General features: G+C 43.4%; 1 protein-coding gene and 1 long non-coding RNA gene across 2 annotated transcripts in view; both read right to left on the bottom strand.

Annotated features, from left to right (window-relative positions):
* The window catches only part of pde4ba (phosphodiesterase 4B, cAMP-specific a), a 557,078-nt gene that overhangs the window by 210,414 nt on the left and 321,459 nt on the right, over positions 1 to 25,205 (bottom strand). The gene's annotated exons all lie outside the window — the stretch shown is intronic.
* Positions 189 to 25,205, bottom strand: part of LOC137325019 (uncharacterized) — a 49,874-nt gene continuing 24,857 nt past the window's right edge. Inside the window, exons 2-3 of the long non-coding RNA XR_010963777.1 lie at positions 18,190 to 18,298; positions 189 to 245 (exon numbers count right to left, since the gene is read on the bottom strand). This is a non-coding gene — a long non-coding RNA (uncharacterized lncRNA). The remainder of the gene's footprint in view (positions 246 to 18,189; positions 18,299 to 25,205) is intronic.

Consider the following 25,205-nt stretch of genomic DNA (forward strand, 5'->3'; position numbering starts at 1 on the left):
AAATTCTTGTACCAAGCTCATTCCAAAGCAATGTTGCACATTTTGCTGGTTGTGGACTGGAGAGAGGAATAATTCAAACATAAACAATGCAATTTGTATATGATTGACAGTTACTTTTTAATTTTGATTGGTAAGATATTCAAAATCCAGGAAGTCCAGGTAACTCTTTTCTGGGATATAAAAATTGGTGTTCTATTCCAAGTGAAGAGCCAGGTTAAAATCTCAGAAGGAACCAGTTTGAAATTCTTAAAAGAGAGAAAAATCAGTTTGAATTTCCAAGAAACAATATAGACTCCCACAGTGGGAAAAAAAACACTGGCCTAAATTTACATGACGTTTTTGAAGTAATGTCAACATAAAATTGTAAACAATTTTACAACACCAAGTTATAGTCCAGCAATTTTATTTTAAATTCACAAGCTTTCGGAGGCTACCTCCTTCCTCAGGTGAACGATGTGGAATCAGCATCGTTCACCTGAGGAAGGAGGTAGCCTCCTAAAGCTTGTGAATTTAAAATAAAATTGCTGGACTATAACTTGGTGTTGTAAAATTGTTTACAATTGTCAACCCCAGTCCATCACCGGCATCTCCACAACATAAAATTGGGACAAGTAACTTTTTTTTTAGCAGCAAGATAGGGCCGAAATTGTTTATGCCGGTTTTCCACCCCAATTCCCAAATTCCCTTGTATTTTCAGGCCCTTCCTGCGATCCACCTGCCAAGTCCCGAATTATCTCATTTAAATATATTTTAATATTGGCCAATGGCACTACAGCTCTGTGCTTCCTGCTTTTGCACTCACAATTCACTTGGGGCAAGTCAGACTGAGAATTAAAAGGCACAGTTGTTGCTAAGATCAGCTGAGACAAGCAGAAGTGAGGAGTTTCTAGGCCCGAAGGGTTTGGAGAGGTTTAGCAGTGATTTCTGCAGCTGAGAAAGACTTTGCAGTGATTTTATTTTTGGCATTCTCCCCACCTGCTTCTGACTGATTCTGGCAGTGTGAGACCGAGAGATTTTCACTCCCCACACTCCACCCACAGTGAGCACTTCTCAGGAGCAGGTATGGTATTTCTCCATGGGCACACACTAGTGTGTCATTATCATAGAGGAGAAGGAGCAACACAAGATGGAGCAAAAGAGAGTTAGGCAGCATTTAAGGAAGATAGACCCTACCAGATATTACCACTCCTATACAATATACAAGCAACATAGATCAGATGAGGACCTTACTGAGGAGATGTGTATAAAATGAGTGCATTTCACCACAGAGGGCAGCCCTGCCCTCTAATGCAGGCCATGGTCATCTGTGTGCACTGCTCTCTCTGTGGCTATGAAGGTGATAATTGCTCTGGCACAGGGTCATTTCAGGCACCCACCACTATGTAATCTATGTATCAGCTAGAGTGCATTATGGGCATGAATTCACTAGGTGGCTGATGCACTTTAGAGAACAGTTGAGGAATTCATTAACTGTATCACAACAAGGCAGCAGCGAGATAGAGTCATCCAGTTTTATGGGGTTGCTGGCTTTCTCAAGATCCGGGGTGCAATAGATGGCACTGACCTTGCTTTGCGAGCCCCTATAGAAAACCTCTTTAACTTCCTCAACAGGAATGGCTTCCACTCCTTGAATGTACAGATTACGTATGACAACATGGAAAGGATCCTGTACGTCAACGCAACATGTGCTACAAGTTGTCACAATGCACCCATCCTTCAAAATTCGGCCCTCTCTGATCTGACCTCTTCAGGGAAGAAAATTATGCTTGTGGATGACAAGACCTACCCCCTGCTCTCATGGATACTGAACAGCAGTAGAGGAGCATTACAACAGAGTACATGTCTCTATAACAATGGTGGAAAGTGAGCACAAGTCAAACTATTCTTTCCTAACACTGTTTTTCCCCTGGGTGCCTACACATGTCTTTCTTTCACCTATTCTAAAGGTTCTCCTAGGTGCAACCTAAGGGCCAGTATCACTAGAGGTAGTTGGTTACTCATGTTGTAGAAAAAGGTCATGGGTCGGATGTGGCCCTCCTCTCATGGCAGTTTGCTCTTGGCAGGGAGCCGCTGCTGGCTGCATCTCTGGAGCTTATTCCTGGGCTGCCTGATGTCACCTCTCACAGTCTACTAGTGTGGTGCAATGGAGGCCTGACACGTGCTGCTGTCCTGAGAGAGGGCACTATCAGCCAGGTCGACACAAGCCCTCACCATTCCACTGGGCCCTGTATCTATGCCCCACTGATCAGAAGGATGGCTGGTCTGATGCAGCCATCAGATCAGGGGGTGAAGAGGGTGCTGGTGCCCAGGTTGCACAAGGAAGGGAAGGGAGAGTAGAAGGCTTGTTACCTTGCCTGCCCTGGTCAGGTTAGGTCATTGAACTTTCACCGGCACTAGTCTGCAATCCTGGAGGTGAGAGAGTTGGCACAGTGTCAATGCCATCTCCCTCCACATGGCATAACTGACCTTCTTGGTAGGTGTCCTGGATACCCAGCACTCTGTTCACCCTCTGATTTATTTCATTGAGGAAGGTTTTCAGGTCGGACTCTGTGAAATGAAGGCATTTTTTTCATGCCCTTATCCCTTGTTTGTTCGCCTCTGCTAGGTTAGACATTCTAGTAAAGTGGCAGAAAAACAGTTATGAGACATGTAGTCAAGCTATCTGACCATCAACTGACTGAGCCATGCACTGTTCTTTACTTGTCTGCTGTTCCCCCAGCCTGCCGCTGCAATCTTCAGCCAGAAATGTCTTTTTAAAAACTGCATTCTAATTTCAAAGCACCATAGCAGATTACTCCTCTGTTACACAGGTTTTGCGTCAATCACTACTCCAATGGATATGGAAATGAGCTGACCCAAGAAATTCTTGTGTAAATATCTCTCCAGACCATTGGTGGGCACAAGTCATTTTCCATTGGCATAAAAGCAGTGCAACTCACTGTGTGGAATTTCTCGATCACTAGTATTTAAAAGTTATTTACAAAGTATTAGCTTATTTGTTAAAAGTTGCAAGGTTTTGATTATTTTGTTCACTCAAGGTGTTAGGTAGGAGGATGTCGACCGTAAATATAAAACTATGTATGTGCTTATTCATCTCTTAGAAAATAAATTCATTTGATACTTTAAACTTAAAACAAATTCTGATGTAAAGTTTGACTGCTTTCTAAGATTGGAGTGAGATTTTACGGAAGCATAGGAAAAATCCAGTAGCTAAAAACAATTATGGGATAGAGATTATTATTCATTTCTTTGGAGCATTACCAAAAGCTTACTTAGATCTTAAAGCAAAGATGGACATTTTTGAAGGTAGGTGTGTTGGGATTCACCCATGAAAATGATCTAAGATATGAGAGTCAAAATAGTCTAGAGTACGAGAGCAGCAGGTACATGGGAACAACACCACCTGCACGTTCCCCTCCAAATCACACACCATCCCGACTTGGAAATATATCGCCGTTCCTTCATCGTCGCTGGGTCAAAATCCTGGAACTCCCTTCCTAACAGCACTGTGGGAGAACCTTCACCACACGGACTGCAGCGGTTCAAGAAGGCGGCTCACCACCACCTTCTCAAGGGTAATTAGGGATGGGCAATAAATGTTGGCCTTGCCAGCGATGCCCACATCCCATGAATGAATAATAAAAAAACATTTCCATGAGTTTTCCTGAGGGAGGGCAGAGTGCTTTTGAGTGCAGGACGAGAAATTCGACCCATATATGCCATTAGACATATCTATTGATCATTGGCCAGAAACATTTTACCATGTATATACACCAATCTTTAACATTATTAACAATTTTTTTGTGGGATCAAGTTCCATTGAGTACAAAATCTAAGAGGACATTTCAACGTAGTTCAGACAGAGTGTTACAATGTTGGACTTGCTGTTTTTTGGATGATGCATTAAATTGAAGCCTTGTCTGTCTGTTCAAGTATATGCAAAAGGTCCCATGGCACTACTTGAAGAAGAACAAGAGGTTATCCCTATCTCCAGGTCAATATTCCTCCCTCAAACACGATCAAAAACAGAACAACAGGTCATCCATCGCATTTGCTCTTTGTGGGACGTTACTATGTTCAAATTGGATGCTGTGTTTGCATATTTAACAGTAAGCACACTTCAAAAAGTTGTAAACAATTTTACAACACCAAGTTATAGTCCAGCAATTTTATTTTAAATTCACAAGCTTTCGGAGGCTTCCTCCTTCGTCAGGTGAACGATGTTCACATCGTTCACCTGACGAAGGAGGAAGCCTCCGAAAGCTTGTGAATTTAAAATAAAATTGCTGGACTATAACTTGGTGTTGTAAAATTGTTTACAATTGTCAACCCCAGTCCATCACCGGCATCTCCACTTCAAAAAGTTGGCTGTGGAACACTTTGGAGTGTCTGGATAAGATATTATATAAATGCAAATTCTTTTTTTTTCAAATGCAAAATTCATATTGTACCAGAATTTACTGCCTCAACATTATTTATGCTCAAATCGGATAGCAACTTCAGGCGAGGGCAGATGCGCAGTTAAACGCAAAAATCCAGAAGTTGTTGTCCAAGTTGTGCCAGACTGCCATTAGCTTCATGAAAATGACAACTCGCTGTCTGCCTCACCATTGAAAGGCATTGAACGGTGTGAAGTTCGTATACTTGCATGGTAGATACGAACTAAGCTCACCACAGAAGGTTAAGGCTTGTCCATTTCAGCCTAAGTACCCTTTTTAATGGCGTGATAAGTGTTAGTGACTGCCAAACAACCTCTCTGGCACTGAAAATTAACTATTACAAGTGCGGAGTCTCATTCCTTCAGCTTTTAATTGTTGCTGGAAAATTTTTAAAAACATTTTCTTTGTCTTTTTTTTCCCCTCTCTTTTAATCCAATCTTTCTTTCCCTTTCTTTCTTTCGCTTTCTGTGTTTGATTTGACATTGAATTCAGTATTCTAACTTACACTTCCTGGTTCAGGCTCTGTGCTGTTCATTTCACAATCCTTCAAACTGATTGGTTAAGGAGATCCACAGTTGCATTCCCTGTTCATACAGGTCCCAGATGCCCTGTAGAGGGCACTGTGCCGTTTCCTCTCGCACTTACAGCAATGTGCAGTGCAAAGTCTCATGGAAATTAAACGGGCAAGGGCAGTCAACAACAGCGGCCGCCATTCGCTTGCTGACTACAGTATATTTTGGCCCAATTATTTTTTGCACATTAAATTTATATTGAACATCTGATTACAAGGACAGAAATTGTTGAGAATTTATCTGAAATGTTAATTTCTCTTTCTGATGCTGACTGATCTGCGGTTATTTCCAGCATTTTCTGTTTTCATTTCAGAATTGCAGTGTTCATAATTTTTTATTTTCATCTAATTCCAAATATCTCTTTCTGGAACAGCAAATGAGTGCAACCAATGTATTCTTTCCACAAAGCAAATATGTCAAGCAAAATATTAGTTCAGGGGATTTTACTTGTATTATTTTAATGAAGGGTGAGAATCCAACTATGCAAATCTAAATCACATTCTTAGTGAAGTGTAACTCAATTCTCAAGCTAACGAGCCGGAATTTCCTCGATCCGACTTACACCAATCTTGCCGACAGCAACTTACACGGAAATTTTCTGAGAATCTCATCAGCATGTGCTTGAATATAAAAATTGGAGTAAATCCAGCAGAAACAATCGAGGCCCAAGGAACGTGCGAAACATATGCCATCTATCTTCTTTAAGTCCCTCTTTATCTTACTGATGTTATGAAAAGTAAAGTTTGAATCCATCAAACCATTATATATGCACATTAAGCACAGTACGTTTAAGAGAATACAATATGGAAGCTTTTATCTTTTTAATGTAACAGATTCTGATGGCATAAAAAACATTCAAAAATATGGGAAGAACAGTAAGGAGTTTCAGTAAGGAGAAATAAAAACAAAATCGCTGAAAAAAATTACTATAAGGCACTAAAAATAGAGAGTTTGGGTCTTGCTCTGCCTAAAAGTTTGGGTGTAAATCTATGATCACTGTGAACTGGCATAAATGCAGGAAACTGGCATTCTCTGGTCTTTCGTATGGGGGTGGAGTTATGTTAATGAACTAAGAGGAGTTTCGGTGGACGTAACTTAGGAGCCATGCAAATGATTGTGGAAATTCGCACGTAGTGACATTTCAGCATAAATTGGTTACACGTAAAGTTCCTCAGAAAAAAAAGGTGCAATGCTACTCTTACACTGTGGTTAGGCCAAAACTTTCCAGGCCATTGGCAGCTATCTTGAACAACAAATGCATGTAGTTTAGCTGCCAGGTGTCTTGAATGAAAAAAAATCAGAAAAAAAGGCAGAAGCAGAAGATCTTTGATGGTTTTAAGCTCTCCCCAAATGATCATATAAAATTGCTATTACTTATTAGCAATAATGTTAAAGTGGAAAACTTTGCAGCCCAAGGGATCCAATGGAGAAATTGTTTATATAATACTAGCAGGTCATCCTGTGGCAGTGTCCACAGTGAATTGGAGGTTCTGTTCTTGCAAGGACATCTCTCTTTCAATTCCGCACAGGAGTTGGCCAGCCACAGCTAAAGCAAATACACTTAATCGGGCAAATAGGTGGCTTCATCAAGGCTAGCCTTTCACTGCCAGCTGCAATATTAATACCACAAAAAGTCACATATAATATAAAAACAATTTATTTGACAGGTACTATATAAACTATAGGAGCCAGGATATAGATTTCTGCTTAACCAACAACAACTTGCATTTATATAGCACCTTTAAGGTAGTATATAGTGTATCCAACAATTTTTCCAAGTTTTACGTATTAATGTAATATATCATTACTTGGATAGAGAAGGACATATTAGGGACGCTCGACTGCTACAGACTGATCTTGATGTGTTGGGGGATTGAGCTTGGGACTGGCAAATGATGTTTAATTTGGAAAAGTGCAGTGTTATGCATGTGGGCTGGACAAATGCTTAACATACATAAACCCTTCAGGGAAAACATTAAAGCAGGTGGGGAAAGAAAGAGATCTGGGTGTTCTAGGGCTTAGATCTCTAAAGGCTCATGAGCAATGCCGTGAAGTAATAGCTAGAGCAAATTGGGTGTTGGTGAGCATTTATGCGACAATTGACTATTAGACAAAGCACACCATTTTGTCCTAGAACAAGACCTTGGTCAAGCCTCAATTTGGTCTCCTCACACGGTGCTTGATATTAATGCATGATAAAGGTGCAGAGGAGGGCCGCTAGGCTAATTCCCAGATTAAAGCATCTCAGTTATCAAGATAGGCCAAAAGAGCTGGGTCTCTACACTTTAGAGAAATGTAGACTTAGGGGTGATCTGATCGAGGTTTATAAGATGATGAAAGGAATAGAATGTGTTCATGTTGACAGTTTGTTCCAATTAAGTAGGTTAGGGAGGACCAGGGGTCACAATTTTAAGTTGTATAAGGCCAGATCTAGGTTAGATGTCAGGAGGTGGTTCTTTTTCCAGAGAATTGTGGACTTCTGGAACAAGCTGCCAGCTTGTGCAGCGGACGCCAATTTGTTGAATTCCTTCAAGCGAGAGCTGAACTTGTTTCTGGCTGGAGTGGAGATCACCCCTTAGAAAAGGTAGGTGATGTAATGGATAGAATTCAGGGCCAGAGTGATCTCCTGGACAAGTTTTGATCGCCAAAAGAGTTGGAGAGGAATTTTCCAGATTTTTCCCATATTTGGCTTGGGTTTTTATCTGGTTTTTCGCCTCTCCCAGGAGATCACATGGTTTTGGGTGGCGTGGGGAGCGTATATATTGTGATACACAAGGTATCACAATTGTGTGGGACAGGTTGGATGGATCAGAGGGCCTTTTCCTGTCCGTCATTGTACGTATATTTTATTGTACAATTCTTTCTATGCTTCCTCCATGGTTAGAGGTATAAAATACAACGTTTTGAGAAAAAATAACACAATTTATAATTCTGTTCCAAAATAGTCTTTCCCTCTAAAATTGAATAGACATGCTATGCAATGTGTTTAGGATGCAAGTTTTTATAATGAGGTCCAAAAAATATAAAGCTAAGACGACAAAATTAATTTGCATTTTTTTTTAATTAAATATTTTAGGCATAGAACTTAGACCCCAATTTTAATGCCGGGTGGGTTTTGGGCGGGTGGGTAGCAAGGTGAGTTGGAAACTCATCTTATGCTCCAGAAATGAGACCAGAGCTATTTTCATTCCCACCCATATTTAAATCCCGGTGGGATGGGAGGGATATCGACAGGAAGTGGTGGAAAACAGCTCCTGGAGGCTGCCCGCTAACACCAGATATGTGGTGGGATCGGTTTCTGGCTCCCATGCTAAGCCAGCCGATAGGACGGGCCTTGGGGGTGGGGGAGGGAGACAATCCCTGGAAGTTCGGAAAGTATGGGTGATTGGCGAGGGAAATGGTAAGAGTGAGTGGCAAGTGGCAGGAAGGCATGGGAGTCTAGTAGAAAAAAGGCATTAAGAGAGAGTGGGAACATATGGGTGATTGGGACAGAGGAATTGGTGAGTGGCAAGGGATAGGAAAGCATGGGTATTCAGGCAAAAGTCAGTAGGAGAGTATGGGCAATTGGGGCAGGAGGTAGCAGGTGAAAGCAATGAGTGGCAGTATGGAATGGGCATGAACTGAAGTGGTGTGGGGGAACTGCAATGGGTTTATGTGATCTGAGATTAGTGAAGGTGATTTTGGGGATGTTGGAATTTCGGGAAGGGGCTTGTGGTATCCCAGTATCTTTCTTATTGCCTGTCACCTTCATGTGGCTGCTGGCCTCTTTCTTGTTCTGCTTTTATCCCTCTCTTACATTTGTCTTGTTATCTATAGGAACATATGAACAGGAGTAGGCCATTCAGCTTCTCGAGTATGTTGCACCACTCAATTATATCAGGGCTGATCTGTACCTCAACTCCATTCACTTTTGAATTCCAACCTCCTTGAGATAAGTGCCAACATTCCATTAGTCTTTTTGATTACTTTTCGTACCTGTGCACTAGCTTTTAGTGATCTCTGTTCCTAACTATTATTTTTGCTTGTTTCTCCATTTTCTAGTTGCTTTTTAGGTAGAAGGCGGTGTGGCATGGCCTGTAAGGGAGCTACTGAGGGCTGAAGTCTGCATTTTCTGATGGCAGTTGTTGGGAAAATGCAGATTTTTGTTCTTGGCTGCTATTTTCCATTGCCGTACACCATCCCAATTGCTTCTGCAAAGTTCCTTGTTCCTATCAAGTCCCCTACGTTTTCAGCTTTCCACAATCAACCTCATTTTTCTCATTGCTGTCATTGATTCACGTACCCCTTTGAAGTATCTGGTGAATCACTATGTCTCCTATTGCCTCTTGTACCTACTCATTCCCTCAACTGAACCCCCACTGCCTTTGCTGACGTCAGTCAGTCGCCCCCACGCCCAGAAAAAGGCAGGATTCGGAGCGCGGAGATCAGCTGAGGCGGTGGAGCAGAGGAGAGGCGGAGCCAGAGCGTGAAGGAGAGAGCAAAAACAAAGTGACGTCAGCACTAGGTAAGCAGCTGATTGGTGAGTAGCTGGTAAGTGATTTTTACGTCTTAAAGTTCATTTCTATTAAGTTTATTTAATAAAATAATAAATAGAGAAATCGAGGCGTGGCCGCGCAGCTCAGTCCTGTGGAATGCGCATCTTGTGCCATGTGGGAACTCCAGGATGCTTCCCATGTCCTGGACAACCACAGGTGCAGGAAGTGTCGTCAGCTGGAGGAGCTCGAGCTCAGGATTTCGGAGATCGAGCAGCAGCTGGCGTCACTACAGTGCATCCGCGAGGTTGAGAGCTACGTGGATAGCATGTTTCAGGAGATTGTCACCCCACAGTTTAAGAGAGTGCAGGCTGAGAGGGACTGGGTGACCGCCAGACAGACAAGGAGGACTAGGCAGGTAGTGCAGGAGTCCCCTGAGGGCATCTCCCACTCCAACCAGTATTCAGTTCTAAAAATTGGTAAGGGAGAGTGTCCTCTGCGGAGTGCAGCCAGAGCCAAGACCATAGCACCAAGGGTGGGCCAGCTGTACGGAGGGGAGGAGAAAGGTCAGCAGAGCAATAGTGATAGGGGATTCCATAGTTAGGGGAGCAGACAGGCGTTTCTGCGGCCGCAGATGTGATTCCAGGATGGTATGTTGCCTCCCTGGTGCCTGGGTCACGGATGTCACTAAGCAGCTGCAGAGCATTCTTGGGGGGAGGGGGGAGGAGGATGAACAGCCAAAAGTTGTGGTCCATATCGGTACTAACGACATAGGTAGAAAGAGGAATGAGGTCCGGCAGGCAGAGTTTAAGGAGTTAAGAAAGAGATTAACAAGCAGGACCTTAAGGGTAGTAATCTCAGGATTACTCCCAGTGCCACGCCCTAGTGAGTATAGAATTAGGAGGATAGAGCAGATGAATGCATGGCTGGAGAGATGGTGCAGGAGGGAGGGCTTTAGATTCCTGGAGCATTGAGACCGGTTCTGGGGGAGGTGGGACCTGTACAAGCTGGACGGGTAGCACCTCAACAGGGCCGGGACCAATATCCTTGCGGGGAGGTTTGCTAATGCTATCGGGGAGGATTTAAACTAATTTGGCAAGGGGATGAAAACTTGAGATATTCAGAGTAACAAAGCTGGAAGTGGAAGGCAAAAAAGTAGTGAGTGAAATTGGAAGGAGTGGAAACAAATGCCAACAGCAAATAAGGTCAAAATAGGAAAAAAAGTTAAAAAGGCAAAATTAAAGGCACTTTATCTGAATGCACACAGCATTCGCAACGAGGTAGATGAACTGATGGCACAAATAGAAGTAAATGGGTATGATCTAATTGCCATTACGGAGACGTGGCTGCAGGGTGACCAAGGCTAGGAATTGAATATTCAAGGGTATTTGACATTTAGGAAGGACAGGCAAAAAGGAAAAGGAGTTGAGGTAGTGCTGTTAATAAATGATTAGATCAGTACAATAGTGAGGAAGGATCTTGGCTCAGAAGATCAAGATGTAGAATCAGTTTGGGTGGAGCTAAGAAACAGCAAGGGGCAGAAAACATTGCTGGGAGTTGCTTATAGGCCACCAAACAGTAGTGGTAATGTTGGGCACTGTATAAAGCAGGAAATTAGAAGTGCATGTAACAAGGGTAATACAGTAACCATGGGGGACTTTAATCTACATATAGATTGGGCAAACCAAATTAGCAGAATGCATACGAGATGATTTTCTGGATCAGTATATTGAGGAACCAACTAGGAAACAGGCTATTTTAGATCTAGTATTGTGCAATGAGAAAGGGTTAATTAATAATCTTGTTGTAAAGGAGCCCCTAGGGAAGAGTGACCATAATATGATAGAATTCTTCATTAAGTTTGAAAGTGATGTAGTTCAATCTGAAACTAGGGTCTTAAAATCTAAACAAAGGAAACTACGAAGGTATGAGGCGCAAGGTGGCTGTGGTTGATTAGGGAACTACATTAAAAGGTATGATGGTAGACAGGCGATGGCTATCATTTAAAGAATTAATACATAATTTGCAACAAATATGTATTCCTTTCAGGCACAAAAACCCAACAGGAAAAGTGGTTACACTGTGGCTAACAAGAGAAATTAGAGATAGTATTAAATCAAAGGAAGAGGCATATAAAGTTGCCAGAAAAAGCAGTAAGCCTGAGGATTGGAAGGATTTTAGAATTCAGCAAAGGAGGACCAAGAAATTGATAAAGAAAGGGAAAATAGAATACGAGAATAAACTAGCAAGAAACATAAAAACGGACTGTAAAAGCTTCTATAGGTATGTAAAAAGGAAAAGACTGCGAAGGCAAATATGGGTCCCTTACAGACAGAGACTGGAGAATTTATAATGAGGAATAAGGAAATGGCAGAGAAATTAAACAATTTCACGGAAGAAGACACTAAAAAACTCCTGGAAATATTAGAGAACCAAGGCAAGAATGAGGAACTGAAAGAAATTAGTATTAGCAAAAAAATAGTATTAGAGAAATTAATGGGACTGAAAGTTGATAAATCCCAAGGACCTGATGATCTACATCCCAGGGTTTTGAAAGAGATGGCTATAGAGATAGTGGATGCATTGGTTGTCATCTTCCAAAATTCTATAGATTCTGGAACGGTTCCTGCAGATTGGAGGGTGGCAAATGTAACCCCACTATTTAAGAAAGGAGGGAGAGAGAAAACAGGGAACTACAGACTTGTTAGCCTGACATCAGTAGTCGGGAAAATGCTAGAATCTATTATAAAGGATGTGATAACAGGATACTTTGAAAATAATAATAGGATTTGGCAGAGTCAACATGGATTTATGAAAGGGAAATCATGTTTGACAAACCGATTGGAGTTCTTTGAAGATGTAACTAGTAGAATAGATAAGGGGGAACCAGTGGATGTGGTGTATTTGGATTTTCAGAAGGCTTTCGATAAGGTCCCACACAGGAGGTTGGTGAACAAAGTTAGAGCACATGGAGTTGGGGGTAACATACTGGCATGGATTGAGAATTGGTTAACAGACAGAAAAAAAGAGAGTAGGAATAAATGGGTGTTTTTCAGGTTGGCAGACTGTGACTAGTGGAGTACTGCAGGGATTCGTGCTTGAGCCCCAGTTATTCACAATCTATATCAATGATTTGGATGAGGGGACCAAATGTAATATTTCCAAGTTTGCTGATGACACAAAACTAGGTGGGAATGTGAGTTGTGAAGAGGATGCAAAGAGGCTTCAAGGGGATATAGACAGGCTAAGTGAGTGGGCAAGAACATGGCAGATGGAATATAATGTGGAAAAATGTGAAGTTATCCACTTTGGTAGGAAAAACAGAAACGCAGAGTATTTTTTAAATGGTGAAAGATTGGGAAATGTTGATGTTCAAAGGGACCTGGGTGTCCTTGTATATGAATCACTGAAAACTAACATGCAGGTGCAGTAAGCAATTAGGAAGGCAAATGGTATGTTGGCCTTTATTTCAAGAGGATTTGAGTACAGGAGTAAAGATGTCTTACTGCAATTATATAGAGCCTTGGTGAGACCGCACCTGGAGTATTGTGTACAATTTTGGTCTCCTTACCTAAGAAAGGATATACTTGCCATAGAGGGAGTGCAACGAAGGTTCACCAGACTGATTCCTGGGATGGCAGGATTGTCACATGAGGAGAGATTGAGTAGACTAGTCCTGTATTCTCTAGAGTTTAGAAGAATGAGAGGTGATCTCATTGAAACATACAAAATTCTTACAGGGTAGATGCAGGGAGGATGTTTCCCCTGCCTGGGAAGTCTAGAACCAGGGGTCACATTCTCAGAATAAGGGGTAGGCCATTTAGGACTGAGATGGGGAGAAATTTCTTCACTCAGAAGGCTGTGGAGGCTCTGTCATTGAGTACATTCAAAGCAGGGATTGATAGATTTCTAAATATTAAACGCATCAAGGGATATGGGGATAGTGCAGGAAAATGGCATTGAGGTATAAGATCAGCCATGATCTTGTTGAATGGCGGAGCAGGCTCAAGGGGCCGGATGGCCTCCTCCTGCTCCTATTGCACTGCAACAACTCGCCAAGGCTTCTTCGACAGCACCTCCCAAACCCGCGACCTCTACCACCTAGAAGGACAAGAGCAGCAGGCACATGGGAACAACACCACCTGCACGTTCCCCTCCAAGTCACACACCATCCCGACTTGGAAATATATCGCCGTTCCTTCATCATCGCTGGGTCAAAATCCTGGAACTCCCTTCCTAACAGCACTATGGGAGAACCTTCACTACACGGACTGCAGCGGTTCAAGAAGGCGGCTCACCACCACCTTCTCAAGGGCAATTATGGATGGGCAATAAATGCTGGCCTTGCCAGTGACGCCCACATCCCATGAACAAATAAAAAAAAAAATTCTTATGTTCTTAAGTTCTTAACCTTTTGTCATCCCCCAAACTCGTATGTGCTGTCTGCACTTCTGTATTCCTTTTCCTATACCCAATCATTAGCCTCTCTTGAACACTATCTGCCTACAACAGAATGAGGAGAAAGCACAGGGCTTACTGCAGCCTTTGCTGCCTCACCCGCCTGGTCCAAGTTTCAAAGCTACGTCTCCTCCCTCTTTAACCTACCATTGGCATGCCTTGTGCCGGAGGCCAAGCATGGAGCCTAAGCGTGGAGCCAAGGAAATAAACGGGGCCAGAGGCAAAGCCAGTGATATTTTCTTATCACCATATAAAACTTAATGGAGAAAGGAGGTGGTTGGATAGGGCTGGAAATTTTTTTTAAATATTGTAATGATCAAAGACAGGCCGAGCTGGGAGAAGGACCAAGTTTGTTTGAGGGGGAACATGATGCAGAATGGTGGGCTCAGGTAGAGAGCACACGCAATGAGAACATATTGAAGCGTGCAAGGTGGCCAGTTCCAGTGGGAGATTTGGGAGACAGCATGGCAGTGGGAGGTCATTGAAGTGGACAGGATCGGGAGCTTGCAGGTTGAGTGAGTATAATAGCAGCAAAATAAATCTTATCTGTAGGCCCAGATTTGGTAGCAGGCAGTAGGCAAGCACAAATCTCCAAATTGCAAACTCACATGTTGATTAGCTCAGGGATACACAAATGACAGACAGAGCTGGTCAACTCATGCCACAGCACCATCAGTGCTGGAGGGCTGAATAGCTGGTGTTAGTGTTACCCATTAAAAGTAATCGAAGCAGGCATCACTGTAACACTCAGGCATTTAGTTACACCCAAAGTGTTATCTCTAGGTGTTGTCAATGCCACAAAAGCATGACTAAATAACAAGAACAGGAAATAGGTGTAACAGATAGGAAGTGTCAAGAATTTTAACATTTTAGAAGATAGGTATATATACACTTAATAATATACAAAATGAAGCTCAAATTAAAAACTCATATAATGCCTGTTATGTGATGCCATATATCATCTTATTGAATCCCACGCTTAACTATTATACTCAATATCATGGCAATCCACATCACAACTGTGTCCCACCATTATATAGGTTTCCTAGGAGTGGGGATGAATTTTTCTGCTCATGAAGGTGATGGCACCAGGAAATGAAACATTTTATGACTGAGCATTCAGCAATAATACCAAGTAGGCTCAGGGCAGGTGTCGAATAGTCAGATACAGAATTAGTTAAATGCTTATGCATTAAAATTAAACATAGTTCTAAATGTTTAAGTGTTAGAAATATCAAAAGATGCAACCAGAATGAAAAAGCCTTGACAGATTTGCTTAACTCCAACCTCACAGAACACTTCCTATGAGTCAGTATGAAATTTGCAACTTCCACCAAATGACAAATACCCGGCAGGGATAAAAAAGTTGGAATTCAACCTCAAAGATTATCCTATACCCTCTGTTCAGCAACTTATATAGATGACCCTTACTGCAAGAATAGCAGCTCAACTGAAATTTACTATGATTTTTATGCCTCTATAGACTTAAAGTTAGCATGGAAATCATGGTTTAACACAAAGATTAAATATTGAGATAAATCTACAAACCAAAAGTAAACAGTTTGATGTATTCAAAGAAACACCACCATCATAAAAAGAAATACTATACACTGCTACGCAAAATTGGTTTTCATTCTTCTTAAAATGTTCCTTTTGATTTTCTTTCCTTCTTACCCCTCTCCTGAAAATACTGACTTATACAGGGTTATGGTTTCTTTGCTGTCAGTAACCCCTGGTACCTCACTTAGGCAGCTATTCATCATGTGTGAGCCGAGACCAAGACACTGGTGTACAATTCAGCTGAATGGATCATCACTACTGCCCCCTTTTCTGTACTCACCAAGCATCCACACACATGCATTTCCAGCAGGGAGGTCACTGGATACTGAGTAGGAGCAGAAACTCTGGCTGAGTTTATTTTTCCCTTCAAGACTTGGGACGTTAAGGCCAACTATGTTTTTCCCACCATCACCATAGTATCATAATAGATACAGCACAGGAGGAGGCCAATCGGCCCATCATGCCTGTGCCGGCTCTTTGAAAGAGCTATCCGATTAGTCCCATTCCCCTGCTCTATCCCCATAGCCCTGTAATTTTTTTCCCTTCAAGTGTTTATCTAATTCCCTTTTGAAAGTTACTATTGAATCTGTTTCCATCACTCTTTCAGGCAGTGCGTTCCAGATCATTACAACTCGCTGCATAAAAAAATATTTCCTCATGTCACCTATGGTTCTTTTGCCGATCACCTTAAATCTGTATCCTCTGGTTACTGACCCTTCTGCCAGTGGAAACAGTTTCTCCTTATTTACTCTGTCAAAACTGTTCATGATTTTGAACACCTCTATCAAACCTCCCCTTAGCCTTCTCTGTTCTAAGGAGAAAAACCCCAACTTCTCCAGTCTCTCCACGTAACTGAAGTTCCTCATCCCTGGCTCCATTCTAGTCAATCTCTTATGCACCCTCTCGAAGGCCTTGACATCCTTCCTAAAGTGTGGTGCCCAGAATTGAATGCAATACTCCAGCTGAGGCCTAACCAGTGTTTTATAAAGGTTTAGCATAACTTTCTTACTTTTGTACTATATGCCTCTATTAATAAAGCCCAGGATCCCTTATGCTTTTTGTGTATGTGCACCCCCCGGTCTCTCTGTTCCTGCACCCACTTTAAAATTGTACCATTTAGTTTATATTGCCTCTCCTCATTCTTCCTACCAAAATGCATCACTTCACACTTCTCTGCATTAAATTTCATCTGCCATGTGTCTGCCCATGTCCTCCTGAAGTCTATTACTATTCTCCACATTGTTTACTACATTTCAGAGTTTTGTGTCATCTGCAAACTTTGAAGTTATATCCTCTATACCCAAGTTTACGCTATTAATATACATCAAAAAGTGCAGTGGTCCTAATACTGACCCCTGGGGAACACCACAGTATACTTCCCTCCAGTCTGAAAAACAACAATTCACCAGTACTCTCTGCTTTCTGTCCCCTAGCTAATTTAGTATCCACACTGCCACTGTCCCTTTCATCCCTTGGGCTTTAATTTTGCTACAAGTCTATCATGTGGTACTTTATCAAATGCCTTTTTAAAGTTCATATACACAACATCAACCGCACTACCCTCATCAACCCTCTCCATTACTTCATCAAAGAACTCAATCAAGTTAGTCAAACATGATTTGCCTTTGCTCACTTTCATTTATTAGCCCATGCTGTTGCCATTTACAGCTCCTCTAAACCAATCTTTTCTTTCTTAACTTGTCCCATTACCACTTTCCTTGCCTTGCACCATCCTCCCTTTTGTCATTTAATCACTCTTGCTCTCTACCCTATCACAGACCCCACCTTTTGTTCTTTCCCCTCTCTCTCTCCCCTCCCCTGGCTCTGTACTTGCTTAAAAACTTTAACTCTTTAACATCCTCCAGTTCTGATGAAAGGTCTTCGACCTGAAACATTGGGCTCGATTTTTGGACGTCCGAGCCGGCGGGATCGTGGCGGGGGGGGGGCTCCGAAAATCGGGGATTCCTGGGGTGGCTCCAATTAAAGCCGGCGGGATCCCACTTAAGGCAATTAGTGTGATAGTTCAGGTCGTTTGTCGACCTGATTTGTAGGATATTTTAGGAGGGGTGGGACTTTCATCTCAACTGAGTATATTTCCCCTACTGGGGGAAGCACTCCCAGTTGAAATGGACGTGTTGCAGCCACCAGCCTGTGGCAGCTGCAAAGATCCATTTGACAGGGGGCGGGGGGGGCGGCGGGGAGACCCTCACTCATTGCAGGAGGCCACTCTGTCATTTTGGACAAAGTTTGGCCTCCACCACCCTCCTCCTAACAATAAAATTCACCAACTTGGAACCTCAACCCCGGTGTGCAGACACATGTACCTACCTTGCGGACCCCCTCAAACGTACATCTTCCGGATGGGAGCCGCCATAGCTGCAGTCATGACCTCCTCGGAGGACGAACAGCATCACCAGGCTCGCCGTCCATCTCTGACACGTGGAGCTCCACAACACTGTGCTGTGACACATCCACCTGCGCAGCAGGAGGGAGCTCAACCGCAGAGAGCGATGCTTCGCAGAAGGCACTACCCTCGCCACAGGGTCTACAGACCGAGGCTCAGCTTCCTGGACCTCTCTGAGCAGCAGTGCACACAGAGGCTCAGAGTCACTCGACATGTAGTCGTGGACATCTGCAGCCTCCTTCATGCCGAACTGCTCCCGGCTGGCCTGAGCACCATCTTCTTACCTGTCGCTGTCAAAGTCACCACTGCCCTCAACAACTTCTCCTCCGCATCCTTCCAGGGTGCCACCAGGGACATTCGCCGACGTCTCTCAGTCGTCTGCACAAAAGAGCCCTGCAAATACAAATACACCTACACCCACTCTGCAGTGACACAATGGGTGGCATCAGTTGTGGGTCTTCATGGCGATCCTCAGGAAAGGGCATTATTGCACAAACCAGACAAGATTTGCAAAGACGTGGCAGTAGTGGTGACAATATAATATGTAATGTGAGTTGATCAGAAATCAAATATAAGTAAAAACCATGACAAACCCTCAAACACCCTTGTGCATCCCCTTCATGCTCACAACACGTTTGCCTTACGCTTCCTACTACACATATGTGTGCATGCCCCTTGGCTGCAGCACAGGTAGTGGCAGGTTGAGTAAGGCTGACCGTGAAAGAGATGCATGAGAGGGTGAGTATGAGACAGAGCCAGGAGATTGTATGAGGATTGGGTTCAGTGGTAGTGGTGGGCTGAGTACTGGCGATGTGAGTAAGTACAGGTAAGATGAGGATGAGCTTTGAGTGGGTGTGAGGAGTGATGTGATAAAGTAGTGTTGGCAGTGCAGAAGGAGATGTGGGGTGGGGGCTGTGATGTGGCAGACGGAGTGTAGGGGAATGAGTAAGTGTACTCACTAGGGCTGACCTACTTAGGTCACTGAAGCGCCTCCTGCACTGTATGCAGGTGAGTGATATGTTGGTGGTGCAGGTGACCTCCTCTGCCACCTTGAGCCAGGCCTTCGTGGTGTAAGAATCTCAAAATTCACAGATCCCCCAAAAACTCAGAGAAAAACCCGAAAGAAATTCACCTTTTCCCTGAGTATGGAAAAACTTTGGCCCCTGACTAAAATCCTAAGATGGAAGGATAGGTGAGAGGTCACCAGATGAATCCACAACCCACACGTGGAAGGTGGGAGAATTACTGCTTCAGACATGTCTCTGTTTTAATGCAAAACCGACAGCAGGTGGTCGACAATCACTCCCATTGAAAGAGGTAACTTTTCCAGACATCGTGGGGCCATGCTTTTGTTTTAAAGCAAAACGATCAACACCTAGGACGTTGGATACAAAAGGAAGCCTTATGTGACAAGCTCTAAATCAGAATTAAAACAATGACCCATTGGGAGAAGCAATTTGCAATATGATTGGGACCATCAAAAAGCCATCAAAGGGCTTTGTAAGAACTGTTTTAAACAGACCATTGTAAGAGAGACATCCACAAGGCGAAAGCTCTCTCTCTTGCTCTCTCTCTGGCTTGCTGGCTCTGGTGGGCTGCTTGTCTTGGTTCTGCCTGTGTCTGGAAAGAAGAGCAGTTTCCAGCAGACAACAAGGAAGGCAGTTCGACCGGGAAGGACAGCAGCTCGAGAAGCATGCTGACACACAAGAAGAAACCAGAGCAACAGTCCCAGTGACCATCAGACACCTCGCAGCAACAAGGGCCTTACGAAACAACCAACCGAATATTACCACCAACCAACCGGGTAATATTGAGCCACCGCGACCAAAGAAAACCAACTCGGGAGAAAACCGAAGATCCGCAAAGTTTCCACTCTACAATCTATTTCTGACTTACCTCTGGGTGAATTACTGTCAAGGTTTCGTTTGGTGAGCATTATCCCTGGTCCTTTAGAGTCCAACCTAGCTAGTACAGTGGGATTGGGAGGGGTGAGGTATCCTTCCGACTGTAATTTCTCTCGTGTGTACTGAAGTGTTCCCCATTTTATGAGAGCGTTAAGATTGTTGTGTTGTATTTCCTCTCTTGAATAAAGGTCAAAGTTTCTTGCACCAAAATCAGTTATCTGCTGCACTTTGTCACAACCCCCAAATAAGTCCAAGGTCTAGAACCCAGGGAGTGGGAGCGATTCGGACCGCTCAGAAGTCAGAGGTGAAGCTGACACACACCACCACCCCCTACAGTGGTGGCAGAGGCAGGCCACTTCCTCCCGTCCGCCAGGGAGAAGATCTCTGTCCTCCTCCTCCTCCTCATCCCATCCAGTAGGACCTGGAGTGAGGCATCATTAAACCTGGGAGCAGCCTTCCCCCTGGGCTGCTCCATGCTATAATTTTGGCTCCTTTCTGTGGCATCAGTCAGTGGAGGACTGCCCCTTTAAACAGGGCTCCTCCAGCTGACAGCCTATGATGCGGGTGCACAGTCTGCCCGCTGCGCAGCTTTCCAGAGCGAAACCCGGAAGCCAAGGTAAGTGGCTTCATTTAAGCTGCAATCGCGTGCGGAGCACCCCGAATTCACTGGACGCGTTACCCACATGCCCAGTCGACCACCTGCTGCCAACCCGCCTCCCTCCTAATATCGAGCCCGTTAACTCTGTTTCTTTCTCCACAGATTCTGCCTCACTTGCTGAGCTTTTCCAGCATTTTCTGTTTTCATTCCAAGCTTCCTTTGACTACCCTTTCAATATTTATAGGTTTATGAAAGACTTTTGGGTTCCCTTATATGTTACCCGCTAATCTATTCTCATACTCTCTTTTTTTCCCTCTTATTTTCTTTTTTAGATCTCTTCTGTACTTTATGTTTTCAACCAGGTTCATACTGTATTATGAACCTTACAGTCGTCATAAGCCTCCTTTTTCTGTTTCTTTTTAATCTCGATATCTTTAGTCATCCAGGGAGCTCTAGCTTTCGATGCCCTTCCTTTCCCTCTTGTAGGGATGTGTCTACACTGTACCCAAACCAACTCCTCCTTGAAGGCCTCCCTTCATGATTGAGGTCAGCCAATTCAACACAAACTAGGGATCAAACCTGGGGCCTTCCTAGTCTGTAAGGAACAGTTCCATCAGGGACCAAAAAATCTTTTTTAAGGATTATTATTATTATTAATAACACCAAATGTGGTGTAATTCCATTAATCATTTGAGGTTCTAAATCAGATGTTGACTGGAGTTTTGCTATGCAGGAAACAGTAGAAAGTTGTCAGCATTTATTATTCCTGTAAATGCTTTTAAGCTTTTGCTTTTCATCCAATTCCTGCAAGGTTTGTTGGATTCTTCAGATTCACTTGAATCCTCAAATTGACGTCAGCAGTATAATGTAACAAGGCTCACCGTGACAGCTGCAATAACTGTAGAATCTACCGAGGCATACCCTTTCATTCTGCCAGGTGACAGCCAAGTAGAGATTATCACACAATCCCATCTGGTGCATTGACTGAAAGTGTTAGTATTTAAAGCTTTGAGAAAGCAATGAAAGCTGTAATTAGAGTAGCGTTCCACAATTTCATGCAGTAATTGTTTTTATCTGGTAGAGTCACAAAGTAATCAAACAGCATACCAAGATCTGGCACGAACAGTCAAGCATAAATATTTGGAACCAAATAAGAAAATAAAGCAGGCTTGCATGCTACAAATGCTGAAGAGAGCTCCACAAATCCTAGCTCATTCATTTTGTTATTTTTTGTTTATACAATATAACTTTTTTCCATTTCAATTTACGCCCTCACTCTTCCAAAGAGATGTTTCCCTGAACTTGGCCAGATTTCAAGCTCCAGGGTCATTAGTATGTGGGAAGAGGGCTCCCCAGCCTCTACCAGGGAGATGTGCCAAAAGGTGGGTGTAGTCATGACATGGCAGGCTTCGGGGACCTGCCACTGTGCCAGGAAACAGGCAGCATCCGTACTGCCAGAAAAAAGGCCAGAAGCTTATGAAAAAAATTTAAATTTTGTCCTTGTTGCCTGTTCAAGGCAGTGCTCTGTGAATGCTTGCGCAGGCTCCGCCAACCATAAAGATCTCTTCCACCGATTTATGAATGCCGAACATCTGGGCCCTAACAGATGGCCCTTGCATTCGTATATGAGCAGGTGTACTTTAGGCTGGCAAGAGGAGGTAGGGACAAGGCAGGTCACATCCCTGAGCAAGCTTCTGCCCAGGCTTGCCTCAGATCCATTAAAAAAATTGGTAGGGGTAGGTGGAAAACCTAGTGCCCTAACTCCGAGGCTCTGTCCCCTCTTTCTACTTGTCCCAGTCACCTCAACCCAGCAATTTGTGGTGAGTCTTGGGGTGCTTGGAACACTTCAATTAGAAATGGCATATCAGTGCAGATATCAATTCAGGCAAGGATCTACCTGGACTGGTAGAAAACTTATAATTTTGTCAAAAGACACTGCCTACCTGGTGGGTGCCTGCAGCTGCCTAAACTAACAAGTATAAACACCACTGATGTAGCAGATATCAGACCTATCAGAGATGCTGCTACAAATTGATGGGGATTCAAACATTCTGTGCTGTGCTAAGATTGCTCCATAATGCACCTTCTCTGGCTATGCAAGGCTGCATCAGTGGCTCTCATACCTGTTAGTTTAAGCCAGCCTGTCCTGCTTGTCCCCCCCCCCCCCCCCCCGATAACCTTGTCGCTCCCCCCAGTTTTGGAACCTCGGCCGAACTCATGCTGCGGTACAGAACCAAAGGTACTGACTGTCCCCTGGTATTTCGCCTAATGGCCAATCTTCACATGAACCTAGGCATTAAGCGAAGGCAGGCTATTCAACCGTCAGAAAGCCAAGCTCAATCCTGCCTGCCCCCAATGTAAATTCACGTGCTTTCCAAGACACTAAACAGCAAACAAGAATATGTACCCTGGCTTAATTTGTTTTCTAATCACTAGCCTGGGGGATTGTGAAGCCAGTTATAGCGTCCTCACCATTGTCTTGGTTCAGGTTAGCTAACTTAAAATAGACCACGCATCAAACCTGAACCTTGTGGTCTGAATAGTTTAGCACCATACCACACAGTGCACTTTCCTACTGTGCCATCAGGACTTACAAAATGGGCTTTTAACAAAAGGCCAAGTTTAATAACATTTTATTTAATTTACTATAATATGGGGCAGAAACAATATTAAAATAGGAAAGAGGGGTTTACTAGGCTGGCTAGAAGTATTGTTGATTTTGTATATACTATGCCACAGAGAGATTTTGTGCTTTTGATTCCCCACACACCAAATTCTAAAACTCATCTAGGCTTGTAAGAAAAGTCCTCGGGGGCTCCCAAATAACCTGTGCCAGCGTATAACTCCCAGCGCTGCAGGGAAAACTCCCAACTGGATTGCTCACTACTAATTAGAGTAGTGCAGTTGAGAATTTTGTCTGTAGCAACATTGCCAGGCAGTTGGTAGCCCAGCCAGTTCAGGTTCCTCCCAGACAGACTGGAAGACGTGCAAAGTATACTAAAGGTATCTTTATATTGTAAAACTGCTTGAGGAAGTAATTTTGCATTGCCATCTCAGGACCCAAGTACAGTAGAAACTATGCCCTTTGTATTGTGAGGTCGATTCTGCAGCAGCCAGAACAGTACAAGAACAGTTGCATGTGCATCATGAGGAGAGGGAGGTGGAGGGCTTCAGAGATGGAATTGCAGAGCGTGGGGCGTTGATAGCTGAAGACATGGCTGTCAAGACCCGTTCGGGGTTTGTGGAGGCAGTAGCATCACCTTGTTTACTTGCAAAGTGAATAACTGAAACAAGTGAATATAAACAGATTTTTCAATAATAGAAAGAGCCTTTTTTTTCATTATTCGTGACATATGAAGATTACAATTCTAAATTCATATGCTGAGATAGAAATTTCCCAGTAACAGGGAGGGAAATTCGAGGAAGAAAATGGAGTTAGGTCACAGATCAGCCATGATCTCATTGAATGGAGGAACAGGCTCAAGGGGCAAAATGGCTTACTCCTGTTCCTATAAGAAAATTACATGTTATTCAAGGAAGAAAATAATGGCTTTACCAAGATTGTTCTTTTGAAAAATGGCAGGTTTAGACCCCTGGGTATGCTTTTCTCTCTGCTAGGCTGATTCAATGATATAAATTACAGGGAGGATCCTGGAGCAACTCCATTACAAAGAACACAGGGCATGATTTCAAACTGGCCTGATAAAAACACTACAGCTACCTATCCCACGAAAACTGGGGGAGCCCACCAGTGCCCAGCTGGAATTTTCCAGCGGTGCTGCAGCAGGATCACGGTTAACGGGACAGATGTGGCCTGGAGATCAGACCAGCTGTCCAACTGAAAACTCAGTCAAGACCGGACCGTCAGCTAGTAAGTGCTGGGATGGACTGGAGAATGAAAAGGCCAATGCAATGCCTTCTCCCTCCACAGATACCCCAGGGCTGCTACCACCGCTTCCGGTGGCTTACCACCACTTTCTCCTAATGAAGTGCCAGCAACCCAGGTGGACAGGAGGCAAGTCTGCCAGGGAACTGGACCCCATCACTCAAATTTTCCCTTATTCCCTAAGCACCCACCCAATTTGGGTGGGTTGATGGAGGAGAATACAGCCCAATGTGTTTGTGTTTCAGTTTTACTGTGTACAAGGATAGTTATCGAACAACCTTTCATTGTGTTTCATTTACAGCAAGGTATTGACTAAATTCAGGTTAATAACATTCACGTGACTGACACTTGCAACCTCCCTGTACAGCCATTTGTACCAGGTTAAATAATTGGCCCCCATACCCATATATAGCAATGGAAAGTAATTGATAGTAATATCTATATATAACACATTGACAGTAATCTTCATTGCTAACCTTGACACTTCAATTCAGACACATTCTTTGCCATGTCCTTTCAGCATGCCGGGTTGTGAAAACTATCTTGATCTCCCACATGATCGCCTTCCATTTCTATTTAGTAGTAAGTCACCCTTCTAACTCACCACGCGATCCACAATAATCTAAAGGGCCTCATCAATACAGGGTGTCTTTCTACGCTTTAATTCCTCCATCACTGCTGTGTTTTTTTTTGCAAGCCACAGCTTGTTCTACACACTGTGAATTAGAATATTACTTGTATACTTATCAGTGCACGTAATGGGTGATATAGCAAAAGTATTGAAGGATTTTCTGATTGGTTGCTCATTTTTACATTAGTTGTGATGCATTTAAGAGCAAAGAATGCACTATGACTAAAGCTGTGTGTTCACACAAATGTAATATGAAGTAAATGAATTCTCATTTAATGCAC

Source organism: Heptranchias perlo, chromosome 9, assembly GCF_035084215.1.
Source record: "Heptranchias perlo isolate sHepPer1 chromosome 9, sHepPer1.hap1, whole genome shotgun sequence".
NCBI classification, from domain to species: domain Eukaryota; kingdom Metazoa; phylum Chordata; class Chondrichthyes; order Hexanchiformes; family Hexanchidae; genus Heptranchias; species Heptranchias perlo.